General features: G+C 39.2%; 1 protein-coding gene across 31 annotated transcripts in view; it reads right to left on the bottom strand.

The window, feature by feature from the left end:
• MBNL2 (muscleblind like splicing regulator 2) overlaps window positions 1–9003 on the bottom strand; it is a 181211-nt gene that overhangs the window by 89216 nt on the left and 82992 nt on the right. The gene's annotated exons all lie outside the window — the stretch shown is intronic.

The raw sequence follows: 9003 nt of genomic DNA, 5'->3' as shown, positions 1-9003 counted from the left end.
ATATCAATTCACTGCACTTCATTTAAAATTTAATTACTCGATAAAATTACTCATTTAATAGAAAAAACTATTGGCTACCTTTAGATCACTGTTTTTAATGTCCATTACCAATAATATGTTCAGCTGCTTTAAACTAAATCAAATCACTCAGTGGCATGTATGACATGGATCACATTTGATCCTCTGAAGTATCCAGGATTTAAAGGTTAATAACTAATTAAAAAGAATAGTCTCATTTCAACGATCTATTAATAAACTCCTTTGCTCATTAAACACAGTTTATATGCTGCAACAGCTGGCATGCTTGAATATCTGATAAAGAAAAAATCTGCTTAATGAATTGTTGGTGCTTTAGGGAAATTTGGAAAAATGCCACATTTTTATACCAATATTTGTTTTAAAAGACCATCTATTCTCCATTTAACAATGGAGGACTTATTCCATTGGCCAATGCCAAGTTTAGGATGGAAAAGATTTATGCAAATATGCTTAGCTTGCTAAGGTGCTCTCCCTCATTCCTGTCCTACAAAATCCTCAAAGTTGTATTCCAGTTTTGATATCATCCTGAATGAATATTGCCTATTGTATCAAACTGTGTGATTATTCTTTAATGTGTGTGTGTGTGTGTGTGTGTGTGTGTGTGTGTGTGTCAGTGAGAGAGAGAGAGAGAGAGAGATTTACTAAACTGGCATGTTGAAAAACAGCCAGGGTTTTTCACATATGTTTTAGGTGACAGCTGAAATCTCTTGAAGTCCTCTGTAAGAGAAATCACACTTCACACTGACTAAATAGATGGAAGTGGATTTAGAAAGAAAAAGATTAAAATGATTTTACCATTGGCAAAGGGAAATGGTGGTTGAAATTAGCCCAAAATTGAGATTTAAAATGAAGTAGAATACCTAATGCAAAATGTAGGGTAAAAATATAGTTAATCACATAAAATAACAACAGAAAGGAATGTTTCCTTTTTTAATACAGTAGAAACAGTTTTAAAGAAACACATATACAAATTAACTAGGGCTGTCAAGCAATTAAAAAAATTAATCATGATTAATCATGCTATTAAAGAATTATATAATACCATTTATCTATTTATGAATGTTTTCTACATTTTCAAATATATTGATTGTAATTACAACACAGTATACAAAGTGTACAGTACTCATTTCATATTTAATTTTTATTATAAATATTTGCACTGTAAAAAACAAAAAAAATATTTTTCAATTCACCTCATACAAATACTGTAGTGCAATCTCTTTATCATGAAAGTTGAATTTATAACGTAGAATTATGTACAAAAAACCTGCATTCAAAAATAAAACAGTATAAAACTTTAGAGCCTACAAGTCCACTCAGTCCTACTTCTTGGTCAGCCAATCACTCAGACAAACAAGGTTGGTTACAATTTGCAGAAGATAATGATTCCTGCTTCTTGTTTACAATGTCACCTAAAAGTGAGACCAGGCATTCACATGGGCCTATTGTAGCTGGCATTGCAAAATATTTATGTGGAAGATTCACTAAAGATTCATATGTCCCTTCATGCTTCAACCACCATTCCAGAGGACATGCTTCCATGCTGATGATAACGATGATCTGCTTGATAATGATCCAAAGACTGACACATGTTCATTTTCATCATCTGAGTCAGATGCCACCAGCAGAAGGTTCATTTTCTTTTTTGGTAGTTCAGGTTTGTAGTTTCACATTAGAGCATTGCTCTTTTAAAACTTCTAAAAGCATGCTCCACACCTCGTCCTGCTCAGATTTTGGATGTCACTTCAGATTCTTAAACCTTGGGTCGAGTGCTATTGCTATTTTTATCAGTACCTTCTTTGCATTTTGTCAAATCTGCTATGAAAATGTTCTTAAAACGAACATGTGCTGGGTCATCATCCGAGACGGCTATGCAATGAAATATATGCAGAATGCGGCTAAAACAGAGCAGGAGACATACAATTCTTCCCCCAAGCAGTACAGTCACAAATTTAATTGACAATTTTTTTTTTTTTAACGATCATCATCAGCATGTCCTCTGGAATGGTGGCTGAAGCATGGAAGGGACATATGAATGTTTAGCATATTTGGCATGTAAATACCTTGCAATGCACGCTACAAAAGTGCTATACGAACACTTTCAGGTGACATTGTAAATGAGAAGAAGGCTACAGCATCTCCCGTCAATGTAAACAAACTTGTTTGTCTTAGCGATTGGCAGAATAAGTAGTACGAGTAAGTGAACTTATAGGCTCTAAAGTTTTACACTGTTTTAGTTTTGAACTCAGTTATGTAACCAAAAAAAATCTGCATTTGTAAGTTACACTTTCACGATAAAGAGACTGCACTTCAGTACTTATATGAGGTCAACTGAAAAATGCTATTTCTTTTGTTTATAATTTTTACAGTGCATATATTTGTAATACTTGTAATAAATTCTGAAAAGCTTATGGAAAACTAGCAGACATTACATCTCTGCATTGACTACAAACTCTGATTCACCTGTAATGTATTTTATCTGCTTTAACCTCTCAATAACTCTCATTTCCTTTTCTTAGCTAATAAATCTTTAGTTAGTTTACGAAAGGAACTGGCTGTCAGCGTTCTCTTTGGTGAGATCTGGAATATATTTTGATGCAGAAGTAACCTAACGTGTGATGATTTTAAAAACCTTTCATTATAAAGTCCAGTGTGTCTGCATGGAGTGCTAAAGGGATTGTCTGTGACTCCATGGTGAGGCTAGCATAGAATCCAAAAGTGCACTTTTGTTACTGGCTTGGTGAAATCTAACTATAGAATATACCACTAGTTTGGGGTATCTGCCCTATTATCTGACAATCTGAGCAGAAATTGGTACTCTCAGCTGTGACCCACTTCAGGCAGCGAGACAAACGTGATTGGATGACCAGCGAAGTTATCATAGACAATAAAGGGGAAGGGATGCAAATCAGGAAAAGTAAAGAACACATCAGAGATCTTCCGATTTATTTGAATGAATTCAAGTCAACGGAATTTGATAATATCCCAGCATGCTGAAAGAATTAGCTGAAGAAATCTCAGAGCAACTGGTAGTAATGCTTGCAAACTCATGAATGACAGGAGATCTCCTAGAAGACTGGAGAAGGTCTAATGTAGTGCCTGTGACCGGTTGCCCCCCACTCCAGGAATGCCACCTGATGTACTGGGGTACCACTGCACCCACCTGACCTAGCAGCATGGGTTCCCTTAACACTGTACCGCTATGCAGCCTGTCAAGCCTGTCCCCAGGCTTCAGGCTGCACTTTACCAGCACACATACAGGTAGGGACACCCCCAGTTGCAGAAACACACAGATACTGAGATCAGCTCTGCAGGGGAAGGCTCAGCTAAGGTAATGCCCAGTTACTCAAGCACCCCCCACCACCAATCCCAGAGTGTAAAGCCAAAATTATACAGGTCTTGTACTGCACAGAAAACTGTACAGCGTAAGCTCATAAAATTCACCCTCTCCCTCAATGTCGAGAGAGAGATGCCCCCCAGTTATGAATTCCATAAACTGGTTTTAGAGAAAACAGAAACAAGTCTATTAACTACCATAGATAAATGTTAAGTGATTATAAGTGATAGCAAACAGATCGAAGCAGATTACCTTAGTAAATAAACAAAAAATGCAAACTGACCTTAACGCACTAGATAGGATATAAATAAGCAAATTCTCAGCCTGATAAACAGGCTGGCAGATTCTTAAGGCACAAGTTACCTTGGCTTTCCAACGTTTTCATACGCAGACTAAAAATTCTTCTAGCCTGGGACTATCGCTTCCCACAGTTCAGTCTTTGCCCCTCAGTTGTTTCAAGCTGTGCCGTTGCAGAAAGAGAGAGATACCCCCATGAGAGTGAGGTATCCCCCTTTTACATCTACTTCCCACTTACTGTAAAGCTCTTTTGCTGTGACTTGGATCAAACAGTTCCCATTATGTAGTGCTATCTCTGAGAGGTTTCTCTTGTACACAGTTCATGGGGTAATTATTGTGCTTGTGCGCATTTCCTCAATAAGCCATTAACACTGTTTGGCCTTTTTACTGTTGTATCTGAAAGGCTGCTTGTGGGTGTTTTCAACCTCACAACATGTTTCAGTAACACATACATAGCCAAACTTCATATACCACGATAGCCCATACAATTCAACGAGATATTGATATCTAGCAGATGAAGACTTTTAGAATGATACCTCACAACACATATTTTGTATAAAACATATCCTAATTACATGACAGTGGTAAATATTGGGGTGTCAGGGTGTTCAAGTGCCCATCTTTAAAAAGGGGGAAAATCAGGAGTTGGGGAATTATAGACCAGTCAGCCTGACCTTGATACCAGGGAAGCTACTAGAGCAATGTATAAAATTCAATTTGCAAATACCTGGAGGATGAAGGGGTGATCACTAGCAGCCAGCATGGATTTACTAAGAACAAATCATAGAATCATAGAATCTTAGGGTTGGAAGAGACTTCAGGGGGTCATCTAGTCCAACCTCCTGTTCAAAGCAGGACCAACACCAACTAAATCATCCCAGGCAAGGCTTTTTCAAGCCGGTCCTTAAAAACCGTCAAGAAGGGAGATTCAACCACCTCCCTAGATAACCCATTCCAGTGCTTCACCACCCTCCTAGTGAAATAGTGTTTCCTAATAGCCAATCTAGACCTCCCCCACTGCAACTAGAGACCACTGCTTCTTATTCTGTCATCTGCCACCACTAAGAACAGCCGAGCTCCAACCTCTTTGGAATCCCCCTTCAGGTAGCTGAAGGCTGCTATCAAATCCCTCCTCACTCTTCTCTTCTGCATCATTTTCGTGGCCCTCAGCTGGACTGTCTCCAATTTGTCTACATCCCTTCTGTAGTGGGGGAACCAAAGCTGGACGGAATACTCCAGGTGTGGCCTCACCAGTGAATAGAGGGGAATAATCACTTCCCTTGATGTGCTTGATTTCCTTTTTTAATAAGGTAACTGGTTTGGTGAATAGGGTGAATGAGGTGGATATAACATATACAGATTTTAGCAAGGCTTTTGACACAGTCTCACATGACATTCTGAAAAGCAAGCTGGAGAAATGTTGCCTCGGTGAAACTACCATTAAGTGGATACATAATCGGTTAAACAACTGCAAACAAAGAGTAACTATTAATGGAATGATGTCAGATTGAAAAGAAATCTCAAGTGGCGTTCTACGGGGACCTGTTCTGGGTCAAGTGTTATTTAACATCTTTATTAATGACCTGGATGTAGGTGTAGAGAGCATACCGATCAAATGTGCAGATAACACAAAGCAAAAGGGGAGCTGCTAGTACTTTGGAAGATAGAGCTAAAATTCAAAGGAACCTTGATAAATTGGAGAACTGGGCTATAGACAACAAAATGAAATTCAACAAAGACAAATGTAAGGTGCTACGCTTAGGGAAGAAAAAACAAATGCACAAATATAGAACGGCGGAGAACTGGCTTGGCAGCAGCACTGCTCAGAAGGATCTGGAAGTTGTAGGGGATCACAACATTAACGTGAGTCAATAATGCAATGCTGTTGCAAACAAAGCAAATGCAATTTTAAGTTGCATTAACAGAGGCATAACATGCAGGTCACAGGAGGTGATCGTACTGCTTTACTCAGCACTGGTTAGGCCTGAGTTGGAATACTCTGTCCAATTTTGGTCACCAATGTATAGAAAGGATGTAGAGAAACTGGAAAGGATCCAGAAGCGAGTGACAAAGATGTTCAAAGGGATCGAATGCAAGCCCTATGAGCAAAGGCTGAAGGAACTGAGTACGTTTAATTTGGAAATGAGGAGATTAAGTGGGGGATATGATAGTGGTCTTCAAATATTTGAAAGGCTGCCATAAAAAGATGGAGAAAATTTGTTCTCTCTTGCTACACAGGGCAGGACAAGAGGCAATGCGGTCCAACTACAGCATAGTAGATTTAGATAAATCTCAGAAAAACTTCCTAACTATAAGAACAGTAGGTCAATAGAACTAATTGCCTCGGGAGGTCGTGGAAGCTCCTTCACTGGAGGTTTTCAAAAAGAGGTTGGACAGCTCTTGTCTTGAATGGTTTAGACACAACAAATACTGCGTCTTGGCAAGGAGTTAGACTAGACGACCCTTACATTCCCTTCTAACCCTGTGATTCTATGAAATCAACGGCAAAACTCCAATTGACTTTAATGGGACCAGGATTTCACTTAAGATCTTCAAGGGTGTCAGCTAGAAGAACTTTTCTTACCTCAGGTGCAATGGGGTACACTCATTGCTGCGGGCATGCTCTTGTGGCTGGGTCTGGGGATCAACTCTCATCTGATTTAGCGCCCCATTCTGTCACTCGTTCATCCCAAGCCCTTCTTGCTTTCCAGAACTTGGGGTGCTCTCTCTTCATGACTAAGGGTGCTCCCTCTTCATGGCTTGGCCTTCCAGTCAGTCAGTATACTTTTCCCTCACTGGACTGGCTGACCAGGCATCATTCCGAGCAGTCTTTCAATCCAAGACTATGCCATTCCCTCAGTGGCTGGTAGGGGAATCTAGTTCCAGCTCAGGGACCCTCAAATCAGCAGCCAAGGTCTGTACCATCCAAACCTTCTGTCATTTCCACAAACCTTTTCCTACCAGGCTTTTTCTACCAGGCTTCTACTCCGCCAACCTCTAGGGAAACCCTTCTTTCAGGGCCAAGATCCAAGGGCTTTTATTCTCCCCCTACACTTCCTCCTTTCCCTTGCCAAGTCTAAAGATGGACTGCAGACCGCTACCCTGCAGGCCTTTTCTGCTGCGAACTTCCTGACTTGATACTAGCCCTGCCTGCTTTTGTCTAGTTGGGCTCCAGCCTCAATCAATGCTTTCCTATCAAGCCAAAATTCTCCCTCAGGTTACTTAACCCCTTCTAAGGTAGTATGGGGTGAATACCCCATCAAAGCAGGAAATAAAGTATATTTTAGTAATCCCAGCTAATTTTTCATACACACAGTTTGTGACAAACGTGGTTATAGATTTCATGTGTGCTGGAGCAGTCCATTTACAATCTGCTATTTTCTCAAGATGGTCAGAGACCAAGAAAGTCAAATCTTTTCCTTTTAGATGTTCTCATAGCAGAATTCTGTAAACCCAGTCTGGCTTGCCAAGTTATTTATTTAACTATACAGTGATGGTCCCCCCACATTAACTCTTGGGGGATTCAAATTCTCCCTAAGTCTAATGGCCCTTTGTGTGGCTATGTTGTGGATGAATTCTTGTTGTTCATTTGTCTACCATGCAGCCTGGAGCTTAATGTGCATCTTTACTCTGAAGAGCGACTACACAGGATATTTGGATGTGTGGGGACAGCTTTATTGCTCTCAGTGACTTCTAGATAAAATTTCTTCCGTTTACAATAGAAGAGACTTTGCCTGCAAACTCAACCTAGAATCTAAAAATCAGGTTGTGTTTTCTGTCCTGTTCTTCACAGATGTAGCTAAGGATGTACAGATGTAGCATATTTTGAAACAAAAAATACATTATAAGTATGGAATCCACAACAGCTTTGACAAAAGTCCAACCTTAAGCTTTACCTATAAAGAAACTTGTCATATTAGGTTTACCCAGTTTAGGTTAAAGCCTTAGGGGAATTTTCGCCTTGTACTTGAACATGGACATAACTTCATTTTGAAGTAAGTAATACGAACTGTCAGGTTACATCTTATAGTGCAACAATATTTTCTCAGAATTGCACGCATCGGATGTACAATGCAAAAGAAAACTGGGTGCTACTGTTGTCTAAACACCAGACAACATGATATTATATAAGACATAAACCCAAACTAAATGATATCATGAGTTTATTCAGCTTTGTGGGGGAGGGGTTGGAGAGATCACAGATACAGTGATAAGAGGATTTTTTTTTAATTAGGAAGAGCAAACAGAATTAGAGTGTTGCATGGTGTCAAGTATCAGGGGTAGTCGTGTTAGTCTGTGTCCACAAAACAAGGAGTCCGGTGGCACCTTAAAGACTAACAGATTTATTTGGGCATAAGCTTTTCTGGGTAAAAAACCCACGATTCATCTGAAGAAGTGGGATTTTTACCCATGAAAGCTTATGCCCAAATAAATCTGTTAGTCCTTAAGGTGCCACCGGACTCCTTATTGTTTTTTAAAACAGAACTAGAATAACCTTGTAGAACATTTTCTCATGAAAATTTTTATAGGAAAAGAATTTAAGATAAGCACCAGCAATCAATCAGTAAAATAAATCCCCATTTTCAGAGGTGAAGGATGAAACTAAAACAAACAAACAAACAAACCCAAAAAATTCAAAGTAGAGGGGACATGACTCAATTGCTCAGTCTAAAAATTAATTCTCAATGACAGATGTACCATATTAAGATAAGTTCTTTTAATAATTCCAATTTTTTAAAAAACTGATCATAGCCATAGGATTCAATTTAAAAAAAAAAGTCTTTCAGTGTGTTTCTGTGTAATACAAACCTACTGCCTAATACAGCTCTCACTGAAGTCAATAATTTTGCCACGAATTTATGAATCCATGGATTTACAGTGGAGTCCACTGTAGGCCAGAATTTCAAGAGAGCATGTGAAGTGCACAGAGCAAAATCCTCTGCATACATACAAACTTTAATTTGCTTACAAAAACACCATACCTACATATGTGTGCATACATCAAGGAGTGTACACACACACACACCACGTTGGTGCACACATAAATCAAGTGCTTGCACTTCTGCAAATATTTAAATATTATTTGACATACTATAAAGTAAGCAGGCAAGGCAGTACACAAGATGAATCTGTAAGGTAGCCTGCATTTCTGAGACATCCAATATATAAAGGTAGCCAGTCAGGCAGTGGCACAGACAGCTGCAGCGGCACAGGAGCTAGCAAACAGAGCTCTAAACAGGGGAGTTTGAGTGGGAGTTCTGTTGGAGGAGAAGGTAGTTGTACTTGGTTTTGTATTTTTAGTATTTGTGTGTGTGTAGGGGCTTTGTGCT

The sequence above is a fragment of the Dermochelys coriacea genome, chromosome 1, assembly GCF_009764565.3.
Source record: "Dermochelys coriacea isolate rDerCor1 chromosome 1, rDerCor1.pri.v4, whole genome shotgun sequence".
Classification (NCBI taxonomy): Eukaryota; Metazoa; Chordata; order Testudines; family Dermochelyidae; genus Dermochelys; species Dermochelys coriacea.
The sequence above is the reverse complement of the archived record's forward strand: the minus strand, read 5'-3'. Positions and strand labels throughout refer to the sequence as shown.